The sequence below is a fragment of the Heterocephalus glaber genome, unplaced genomic scaffold, assembly GCF_053883595.1.
Source record: "Heterocephalus glaber isolate CG9 unplaced genomic scaffold, H.glaber_assembly_v1.0 deba00001673, whole genome shotgun sequence".
Taxonomy (NCBI): domain Eukaryota; kingdom Metazoa; phylum Chordata; class Mammalia; order Rodentia; family Bathyergidae; genus Heterocephalus; species Heterocephalus glaber.
In genome coordinates, this window is record NW_028258410.1 from 1,718,060 (window position 1) to 1,727,876 (window position 9,817).

The window sequence follows — 9,817 nt, forward strand, 5'->3', positions numbered from 1 at the left end:
TGTCATGCCTCATGTGTCCTGATGGAAGACCATGGACTCAGAAAGGATTACTCCAGTATAAACACTATGCCCATTGTCTATACCACCTGTGGCACTATATACACGTTGCCCACTTATGAGAGCCAAACCTCCCTCTCTAAATCACCCTACACAGATCTTTCTTTATGTATAAGCTGGACTTTTACTGTCGCAGAACAAAAATCAAGAACCTCCCTACTTCTGCCAGAGAGGAGATGGAGAACTCCCAGCCTGGTCAGGTTCTTGCTGTCTCATTACATAAAAACATTTCAGAAGTGTCACTAAGAGAACTGGGCTGGGTGAGTAGGCAGAGTTAGAAACTAAGAGAACATTCAAAAGAGACTTCAAATTGAGGAGCTGAAGGGGGCACAGGTCTAATGGAGAGGATCAGAGCTCACAGTGGCAAAAACCAGCAAACTAGAGGATAGGACAATGGACTCTGTTACATCTGGAGTTCAGAGAGATAAAAGACTGCAGAAAAAGTGGAAAGATTCATGGACATGTGAAACACAATGAACAGGAATAGTGTGGCATTGGGGGAATAACTGAAAAAGAGAGAAAGGGTACAGAGAAATTTGAAAAAATAGTAGTACACAACTTTCTACATGATGAAGGATGAGAATATACAGAAAGTCCACAACAATAAGAATGCACTGAAAGAGATCCTAACCAGACATAATAACTCCAGAGAAGACCAAGCACAAAGAGTGAAATTTGCATGCAGCAAGAGTGAGGTGACTTCTCACATGCAAACAATCTTCAGTGAGACCTGCTGGGAGTTTGTTATCAGCATAAAATTTGTTATCAGCAACTAACAAGCATTGATGAGAATGTTAAAAATCAGAGCCCTGGGGCACTAAATGGATACATAGAATGCTACAGCTGCTACAGAACACTGCATTAATAGATACAAATAAAGAAACACATGATGAAGCAATTGTATTCCATTAAAGTACTCAAAGAATTGGAAGCAGAGTCCTGCAGAGGTATTTGTGCATAAATGTCCATACAAGCACTATTCACAATACCCAAAATGTTGAAGCATCCAGGGGTGCATTGGCAGGTGAATGTATAAGCAAATTGTGGAAATCACATAGAATGCAATCTTACTCTACCTTCAAAACCATAAGAAATGCTGACCATAGCATGGATTGATCTCAACAACATTGTATAAGTCAGGCACCCCCAAACCATTGGAACCAGGCCTCACAAGAGGAGATGAGTTGAGGCTGCCCAAACAAAGCTCCACCTGTATTCACAGTCACTCCCCTTCTATCCCATCACCACCTGAGCTCTGCCTTTTGTAGGATCAGGAAGAACATTAGATTCTCATAGGAGCATGAACCTTATGCACATGTGAGAAATCTAAGTTTTCTAAATCCTGATGATCTGAGGTGGAGCTGAGGCCAAGATGCTATCACTGGGGAGTAGCTGCAAACACAGATAAATATCAGCAGAGAGGTTTGACTGTGGAAACCATGACAAACTGATTGCTTGCAACATCAAATCAAAACTCTATCATCTGCAGCTGCTGGCAAGCTCTATAGTAGCAAGTTAGTTGATGTCCTTCAATTGTACAGCTGCATATGGTGGTAGGTTTTAAGTGAGCATCAACGATTAGTATAGCCTGTGGATGGGTCAACCATTTTTATTTGCCATGTCCATCTGTGACTCCTGCACTGTGCACTTGTATCAGTCAAAATTGTTTCTCCATTTAGTTTATTAGTACATTTTAAGTATACATTCATCATTGGGATCTTGTACCTTTACATGATGTATCTTGGTTCTTATATTTTTCCCATTCCGCTACCTTCCCTTCACTTCCTCCACCCCTCCCTATTTGCAAAGACTTTTTTTGCATTTTTTCTTGTCTCATATTTTTACTTTTTCCTTCTTTCCTTTCCCCATACCCCTCTCACTTCCTCTACTCCTTTAAAACTTTTCTTCCTATTTCATGATATCAATTATATATTTTGATCATTTTTACACTTTTAAGTTTTCAAACAAAAGAAACTACTCAGTATTTACACATGTGTGTCTTATTTATTTCACTTAAGTGTATGACCTCAATGTGCATCCACTTAGCTATAACTATCTCTAGTTTCTCATTCTTTGTGGCTGTGTAGTACTCCATTTTATAGAAAAACATCTTCTTTATCCAGTCTCCAGTTGATGGGCAATTGGGCTGTTTCCAAGTTTTAGCTATCACAAACTGTGCCACTATAAACCTGGGTGAACATATATCACTTTGGAATGATTATTTTAATTCTTTTGGGAAGATATCCAGTAGAGGAATAGCTGGGTCAAATGGGACTTCTAATCCTAGTTGTTCGAGGTATCTCTATATTGATTTCCACCATAGTTATACCAATCTGCACTCCCACCAAACATGAAGAATGGTTCCTTTCTCCCCACATCCCAGACAGCATTAGCTATTGGTTGATTTCTTGATAGCAGCCATTCTTTTTGGAGTGAGGTGAAATCTCAGTGTTGTTTCCATCTGCATCTCTCAAATGACCAGTGATGTTGAACATTTTTTCTATGTTTATTTGCTGCTTTTTCTTTTGCTTGTGAGAAATGCCTGTTCATTTCAGATGCCCATTTTGAATTGGGTCTTTATATTTCGGGGGTTCAATTATTTTTAGTCCTTTATATATTTTTGATAGTATGCTTTAGTCTGAGGAACAACTAGAAAATTTTTTCCCACATTGTAGGTCATCTCTTAGCTCCCTTGGTGGTTTCTCTTGCAGTGCAGAAGCTTTTTAATAAGAAGAGATCATAGTTGTTAATTATTTGTGCTAGTTCCTGTACTATTGAGGTTTTGTTCATAAAGTCTTTTCCTATGCCAATGTCTTTGAGACTTCTACCTAACTTATCTTCCAGTAAGTTTAGTGTTTCTGTTTTAATATTTAGATCTTTAATCCACTTCAATTTTAGTTTAGTGAATGGTGAAAGATAGGGGTCTAGTTTTAATCTCTGGCAAGTTGAAATCCAGTTTTCCCAACACCATTTATTAAAGAGGCTATCTTTCCTCCAATGAGGGTGTTTGGTACCTTTGTTGAAAATGAGGAGGCTGAGTGTGTCTGGAGTTGTTTCTGCAACTTCTAATCTGTTACACTGGTCCTTGTTTCTGTTTATTTGCTGGTACCATGCTGGTTTTTAAAAAAATTTTATTTATATCTTTATTGGTACATTTTAGATATACAATACATTTATATTTATCATTGGGTGTTTGTACCTGAACATGATGTATCTTAGTTCTTATTTTTCCCCATTACCTGTGTGCCCTTCACCCCCACCACCCTTCCCTATTTACATAGACTTTGTTTCCATTTTTTTTTCTTTCACATAAGTTTTCCTTTCCATTTTTCCCTCTCCCCTTCCCCTCCCACCACCCCTCCACCTTTGGACATTTTCCTATTTCAAATTATCAACTGGAATCTGGATAGAGAAGATGTGATTTTTTTATAAAGTGGAGTACTACTCAGCCATAAAGAATGAGAAACTACAGTCATTTATAGCTAAATGGATGCATATTGAAGCCATACACTTAAGTGAAATAAATAGGACACACATGTGTAAATACTGAATACTATCTCTAGTGTGAGAAACTGAAAGTGTAAATAAGGATGAAAATGATTTAAACCATGCTGTTTTTATCATAGTAACTTTGCCAGTATAGTTTCAAGTTGGGGATGTTGATACCCCCTACCTTGTCTTTATTGCCTAGAATGGCTTTTGCTATTCTAGGTCTCTTCTTGTCCAAATGAATTTTTGGATTGTTTTCTCAAGCTCTGTAAAGTATGATGCTGAAATTTCAATCAGAATTTCATTGAATCTATACAGAAGCTTTGGAATTATGTCCATTTTCACTATATTGGTTTTTCCTACCCTGGGACAAGGGATTTTTTTTTTTTCATTTTCTTGTATCCTCTTCAGTCACTTTTTTCAGAGTGCTGTAGTTTTCAAGGTAGTGGTCTTTTACTTCTTTCATTAGATTCATTCCTAGATATTTCCATTTTGGATGCTATTGTGAAAGGAAATGTTTCACCAAGTTCTCTCTCAGTGAGTCTATTATTTGTGTACAAGAAGGCTATTGATTTTTTAGTATTGACCTTGTATCCAGCTACTCAACTGAATCTGTCAATTAAGTCTAAAAGACTTTTAGCAGAGTTTTTTGTGTCTTCTATGTAAAGTATCATATCTTCAGCAAATAATGACAGTATAACTTCTTCCTTTCCTATCTTTATTCCTTTTATTTCTTTTTCTCCTCTAATTGATGTGGCTAATGTTTCCAAAACTATATTGAACAGCAGTGGCAATAGTGGACATCCTTATCTTATTCCTGATTTTAGTGTGAAGGTTTTCAGTTTTTGACCATTTAGAATGCTGTTGACTTTTGGTTTTTCATTGATAGCCTTTATCAAGTTGAGATAAAGACCATCTATTCCAATTTTTTGTGGGGTTTTTATCATTAATGGGTGTTGAATTTTGTCAAATGCTTTTTCTGCATCTATGGAGATGATCATATGTTTTTTGTCCTTGACTCATTTACATATGTTGAACCATCTGTGCATCCCTGGGATAAATCTGACTTGGTCAGGGTGTATGATCTTCGTGATGACCCTCTGTATTCTGTTTTCCCGTATCATATTGAGGACATTTGCATCTGTTTTCATTAGGGAGATTGGTTTTTGGTTCTCTTTTTTTTGGTTGGTTCTTTCTTTGCTTTTGGAATCAAAGTAACAGTTGCTTCCAGGAATGAATTTCCAAGTATTTCTTCCCTTTCAATTTCATTGAAAAGTTTAAAGAGTGATGGCAATAGTTCTTCTCTAAATGTCTTGTAGAATTCAGCAGTGAACCCATCAAGACTTGGGCTTTCCTTTATTGGAAAATGTTTAATAACATCTTCAATTTCACTGATTGTAATTTGGGTGTTTAGAATATTTATATCTTCATTCAAATTTGGTAATTCATATGTATCTAGAAATCTGTTTTTTACTTGTGTGTTTTCCATTTTTTTAGAGTACAGATTCTCAAAGTAGGTATGATAAGCCTCTGAATTTCTGCTAGTGCAGTTGTGACTTCAACTTTTTCCTTCCTAACTGCATGGACTTGAGCCTTTTCTTTCCTTTTTTTTAAATAAGGTTGGCTAAGGGTTTATTGATTTTATATATTCTTTCATAAAACCAACTCACTCACAATTGTGATAATCCCACAAGATAACCCTAGCTAAAATAAGTAGGAAAAATGTCACTGAAGAGCTTCTTTTAAAATGGAGAACAACTGAATGATTTGACAGCAGAAGTCTCTAATATTCCTGACAAAAGGAAAGCTGCATTTAAAAGAAAATATGAGTCCTCCTTAAGCTCCAGACTCATTGCAAAAGGAGATTCATATTCTCCATGCCTGCTTTATATAGTTTGTCTTCATTAACTATCATCTACTTGTAAATGAGGTGAGAACATCCACTTTGTCTATGCTAGAAGAGGATCAACTAAACTGCTTGAGACCTCAAATGATAGTGTTGTTTAAAGTCTTGAAAACCACTTCAAATCTTCCTATGTTCTCAATTACAGTTAAGGCAGAATATACTGAGGTTGCCACAAAAGCAATGAACAGCCTGCTTCTATTTCCAGTGTTCTGTGTTTGTGAAGCAAGGTTTCCGCAGTAACAGAAAACCCAAAAAACAAATCTTGGAGGAGACTGGACATCAGCAAACTCTTCAGATATCCTTCTCTCCCATCACCCCCATGGAAGTATCTATTGCCAGGAAAACAAACTCAGAGCCCCACTGATCCTGGATTATGGTAAGCTGCATAATTAGTTCATTATATAGTACAAGGAAATAATCATAAATATAAAGGGCACAATAAATATGTGTGCTTGAATCATACTAAAAGTAACTCAACCCACTGTCCATGGAAAAATCATCTTCCATGGAACTGGTCCCTGAACCCAAAATGTTTGGGAACCACTGAAATAAGTGAACCAAGCCAATCACAGTATTGCAAATAACATAGGATTATATTTCTCTGAGATACTCAAAGAAGCCAAACCTGCAGAGAGAGGTAGTAGAATGGTAACTCTAAAAGTCAGAGAGGGAGAAAGAGGTTTGATTTCCAGGTCTGATCTGAGTCTTGTCAGATGGAAGGCAATGGTGAGAGCATAAAAATATGAATGCACACACCACCACTCCACCACGAGTGTGAAAGTGGTCAACATACAAGAGGAAGTTGTGTGCATTTTACTGTTACATAAATAGGGTGTAGACTTCATCCAGAATAACTCTATTTAATACCTTTTCACACCTGAGAATTGCACACAGTATGTAGCCACTTGAGCTCTCTCAACCTCTACCATGTACAGCTGAGCACCAAATCACTCACGTATGTGGACTCAGGGGAAATAGGAGGCAGTGCCCTAAATGCAAAGGATCACACAGCCCATTTCACTCCACTAGAAAGCTAGAAAGGATTAAAGGGGGAGATGTAAAAAGGGAGAATTGGAAAGAAAGAAAAAGTAACTGATCAATATTTTCATATAAAGAGATTGACAGTTTAAAACATTTTGGGAGGGTACTGGGAGTTGAACTCAGGGCCTCAAAGTTCTCAGGCAGGTACTATGCCCTGGCACATATGTATGCATCCTGGCCCTATGTAAAAGCTTTTGACATGTCTTTATGTACCTTTATACTGAATATAAAGTGAAGGGATAGGAAACTGTTATAGAGATACACAAAAATTTTCCTAAAAGTTATGAGGCATATTTCAACACAGGGAAAAGTTTCAGTATGCTGCTGTACAGTTATTGAAATTGAAAAGTCATGCATATCATCAAAATCTGTCCCATTCCTTCTAGGTACATATAAAGCAGATGCCATGGGAAGAGGAAACATGAGCTTTCCCAATACTTTTGTCCTGCTGGGATTCTCAGTTTCTGTGGCTGGAGAGGCCCCTCTTTGGAGTGGTCCTGGTCCCCTACCTCCTCACTATGGTAGGGAACAGCTCCATCATCATCCTCTCCCTGATTGACCCCAGACTCCAGACACCCATGTACTTCCTCCTGGACAACCTCTCTCTGCTGGACCTCAGTGTGGCCTGTGCCATTGTGCCCCAGTTGCTGGCCAACCTCTGGGGACCAGACAAGACAATTACTGCCTGGGCCTGCATCACACAGGGCTATATTTTTAACTGGACTGCCTGTGCTGAATACATCCTGTTGGCCATGATGGCCATTGATCGCTATGTGGCCATCTTCTGGCCCCTCCAGTACACTCTCATCATGCGTCCCTGGGTGTGTGTGTGCAGATGGCAGCTGCCTCCTGGTCCAGTGGGCTCCTGAACTCTCTGCTCCAAACCACTCACCCTCCAGCTCCCCATTTGTGGACCCCACAACCTGGACCACTTCTTCTGTGAAGTGCCTGTGCTCATAAAGGTAGCCTGTGGAGAAACCACTGTTAATGAGCTGGCCTTGGCTTTAGGAGCCATTCCTTTTGCAGGGATGGCTCTCCTGCTGGTGATCATCTCTTTTACCTTCATTGCCAGGGCTATACTGAAACTACCTTCAGCTGAAGGAAGGCACAAGGCACTCAGCACCTGCAGCTCTCACTTGGTGGTGATCACCCTGTACTTTGGTCCTGCCATCTATGTGTACCTCCAGCCTCCAGAAAATCACACTCAGGCCAAGTTCATGTCCTTCTTCTACTCTGTTATTACCCCAGTGCTCAACCCACTCATCTACACCTTGAGAAACAAGGATGTGAAGGCCGCATGGAAGAGGATCCTGCAATCCCAGGGTGGGGTGAAGCCTTTGGAAGCCGATGATTTCTGCCTGTCTCCTGTGCAACCACAGGGACACATCCATGGATACTAGCATGGCTGCTTTTCCAAATGAATGCCTATGATTAGAAAGAAATGAGTTTTCTTGTCTACATGTGAATCAATCTGAAACCTAGGGAAACTTTTTGTCTAGAAAGTTCTGTTCCTGAAATCTCAAATAGAATCACTGTGATTTTTCTTCTTCTTTCCCAAACGTCTTTTGTCACAAGACACAATATACAATCTTCTCTCAAGAACTGAACTTCCACATCCATTGCCACACTATTTAAAGTACTCAAATGAGTAAATAAACCACACTGTGGGTACAGAAAGGGTATTATTTAGGGAATACAACATTAAATTATTTGATTTATGAAAACATGGATGGAAATGTGCAATATTACACTACTTGAAATAAGATAAGCACAGAAGACAATTACTGCATTGGTCTCTCATACATGGAAAGCAAAGAATTAACAGTTTGCAGCAATAATTATCACCCTAGGTTGCTGTTTGAGGGGATGAAGGGAAAATCATTTAAGTATAAATTCTATAGCACACCATGTGTTTGCTTTAATACATTTTTATCAAACTGTGTGTCTGAAGGTTAGGTAAATTTAATTTTGGAAAAATTCTCCTATCTAACAATATTTGCAACTCTAGCTCCCATTTTCAAAGGAACCAGGCTAATTAAACATACTTTTCATCTGAAAATGTCTCTGTATTTTTGTGTGTGTGTGTTTTTGTACCAGGGATTGAACTCAGAACTTTGTGCTTGTTAGGTGGGTAGGGTCCCACTGAGCTAAATCCCTGGCTCTGGCTCTTTATTTTTAATGAAACTTTCTGGAAGCCTCCATATCCTCACAGTCTTGGGTTCTGCTTGACTTAACAACTAGCATAATGTGCACAGTACTCAGATCTGTGTTTAGCAGTAGCCAGGATCCTTAGACCATGTGCAGTGGCTTCTGCTGGTAAGGTCTAAGCACAGTGAAATGAATAACAGGGACCAGATCCCTAGGTGGGGCTCTCTACGAAAGTAAAATTTTACCCTTTCAACCTTGGAGTTTGGAATGATTAGGAACTTTCCCATTCTTGCAAAATCCTCAATATGTGTTCCTTCTTTACCTGGCTTGTAATACTTGGCTTCTTCTTAGGTGCAATTTTCTTCATCAACAAACTTATTTTGGCTCCAAATTTTTATAGATTTTTTTGGGGGGGAGGGGAAAAATTCAATTTTTTAAATTATTTCTTCTTTTTCTTCTGGCTGTCTGAGGAAAGCAGCCACTAGTAACCATCCCACAGGATAAATGTCAAGTTGCTTTCAGGTTTCTTCTGGCAAATCAGTTAGGCCACCACCTGTAAACTCAGCTATCACACAAATTTTAGACACAATATAGGCAAATGTTTGGCCAGAGATTAACACATGTGGCCTGTAGGCCGAGTCCTCATTCCCATCTGAAACTTCCTGAGCTTGGCCTTACTCTCCACATTCCTTTGAGTATTCTGATTTTCTGGGCTCTGACCAGGATTGCTTATCAGGCCAGAATGGGTGGCACACACCTGTAATTCCAGCACTCTGGCAGGCTGATCCAGAGGGATTGTGTATTCAAGGACTTCCTGGCCAACTCAGGAATTTAGCAAGTCCAGATCTCATAATAAAAATGTTAAAAGTACTGGGGGGTAAAGCTCAATGTGAAGGCCCTGTGTTCAATCACCAGCACTTCCCCAAAATTCCAACCCATCTCTGCTTATCTCATCAAGTTATTTGCTAGTCTCCGTCTCCAAATGTTTCCTCTCACAAAGCAAGGTGAAGACCTGTGAACCACATTATCAGTATAGTCAAGCAGGGAGCCCTGTACTGTGGTGTCAGTTTTCTGTACTATGCACCTTCCTTTTCCAGGGCCAAATAACTGATGTCCTCAATTTAAAGGAAGAGAAACTTATTTTTGCAGTTTCTCAGGTTTAAGTTCATGGCTGGA

At 39.1% G+C, this 9,817-nt stretch overlaps 1 pseudogene; it reads left to right on the plus strand.

Annotated features, from left to right (window-relative positions):
• Positions 1-6,888: 6,888 nt before the first annotated feature.
• LOC147822074 (olfactory receptor 2C1-like) lies at positions 6,889-8,183 on the plus strand (annotated as a pseudogene).
• The last annotated feature ends 1,634 nt before the right edge of the window (positions 8,184-9,817 follow it).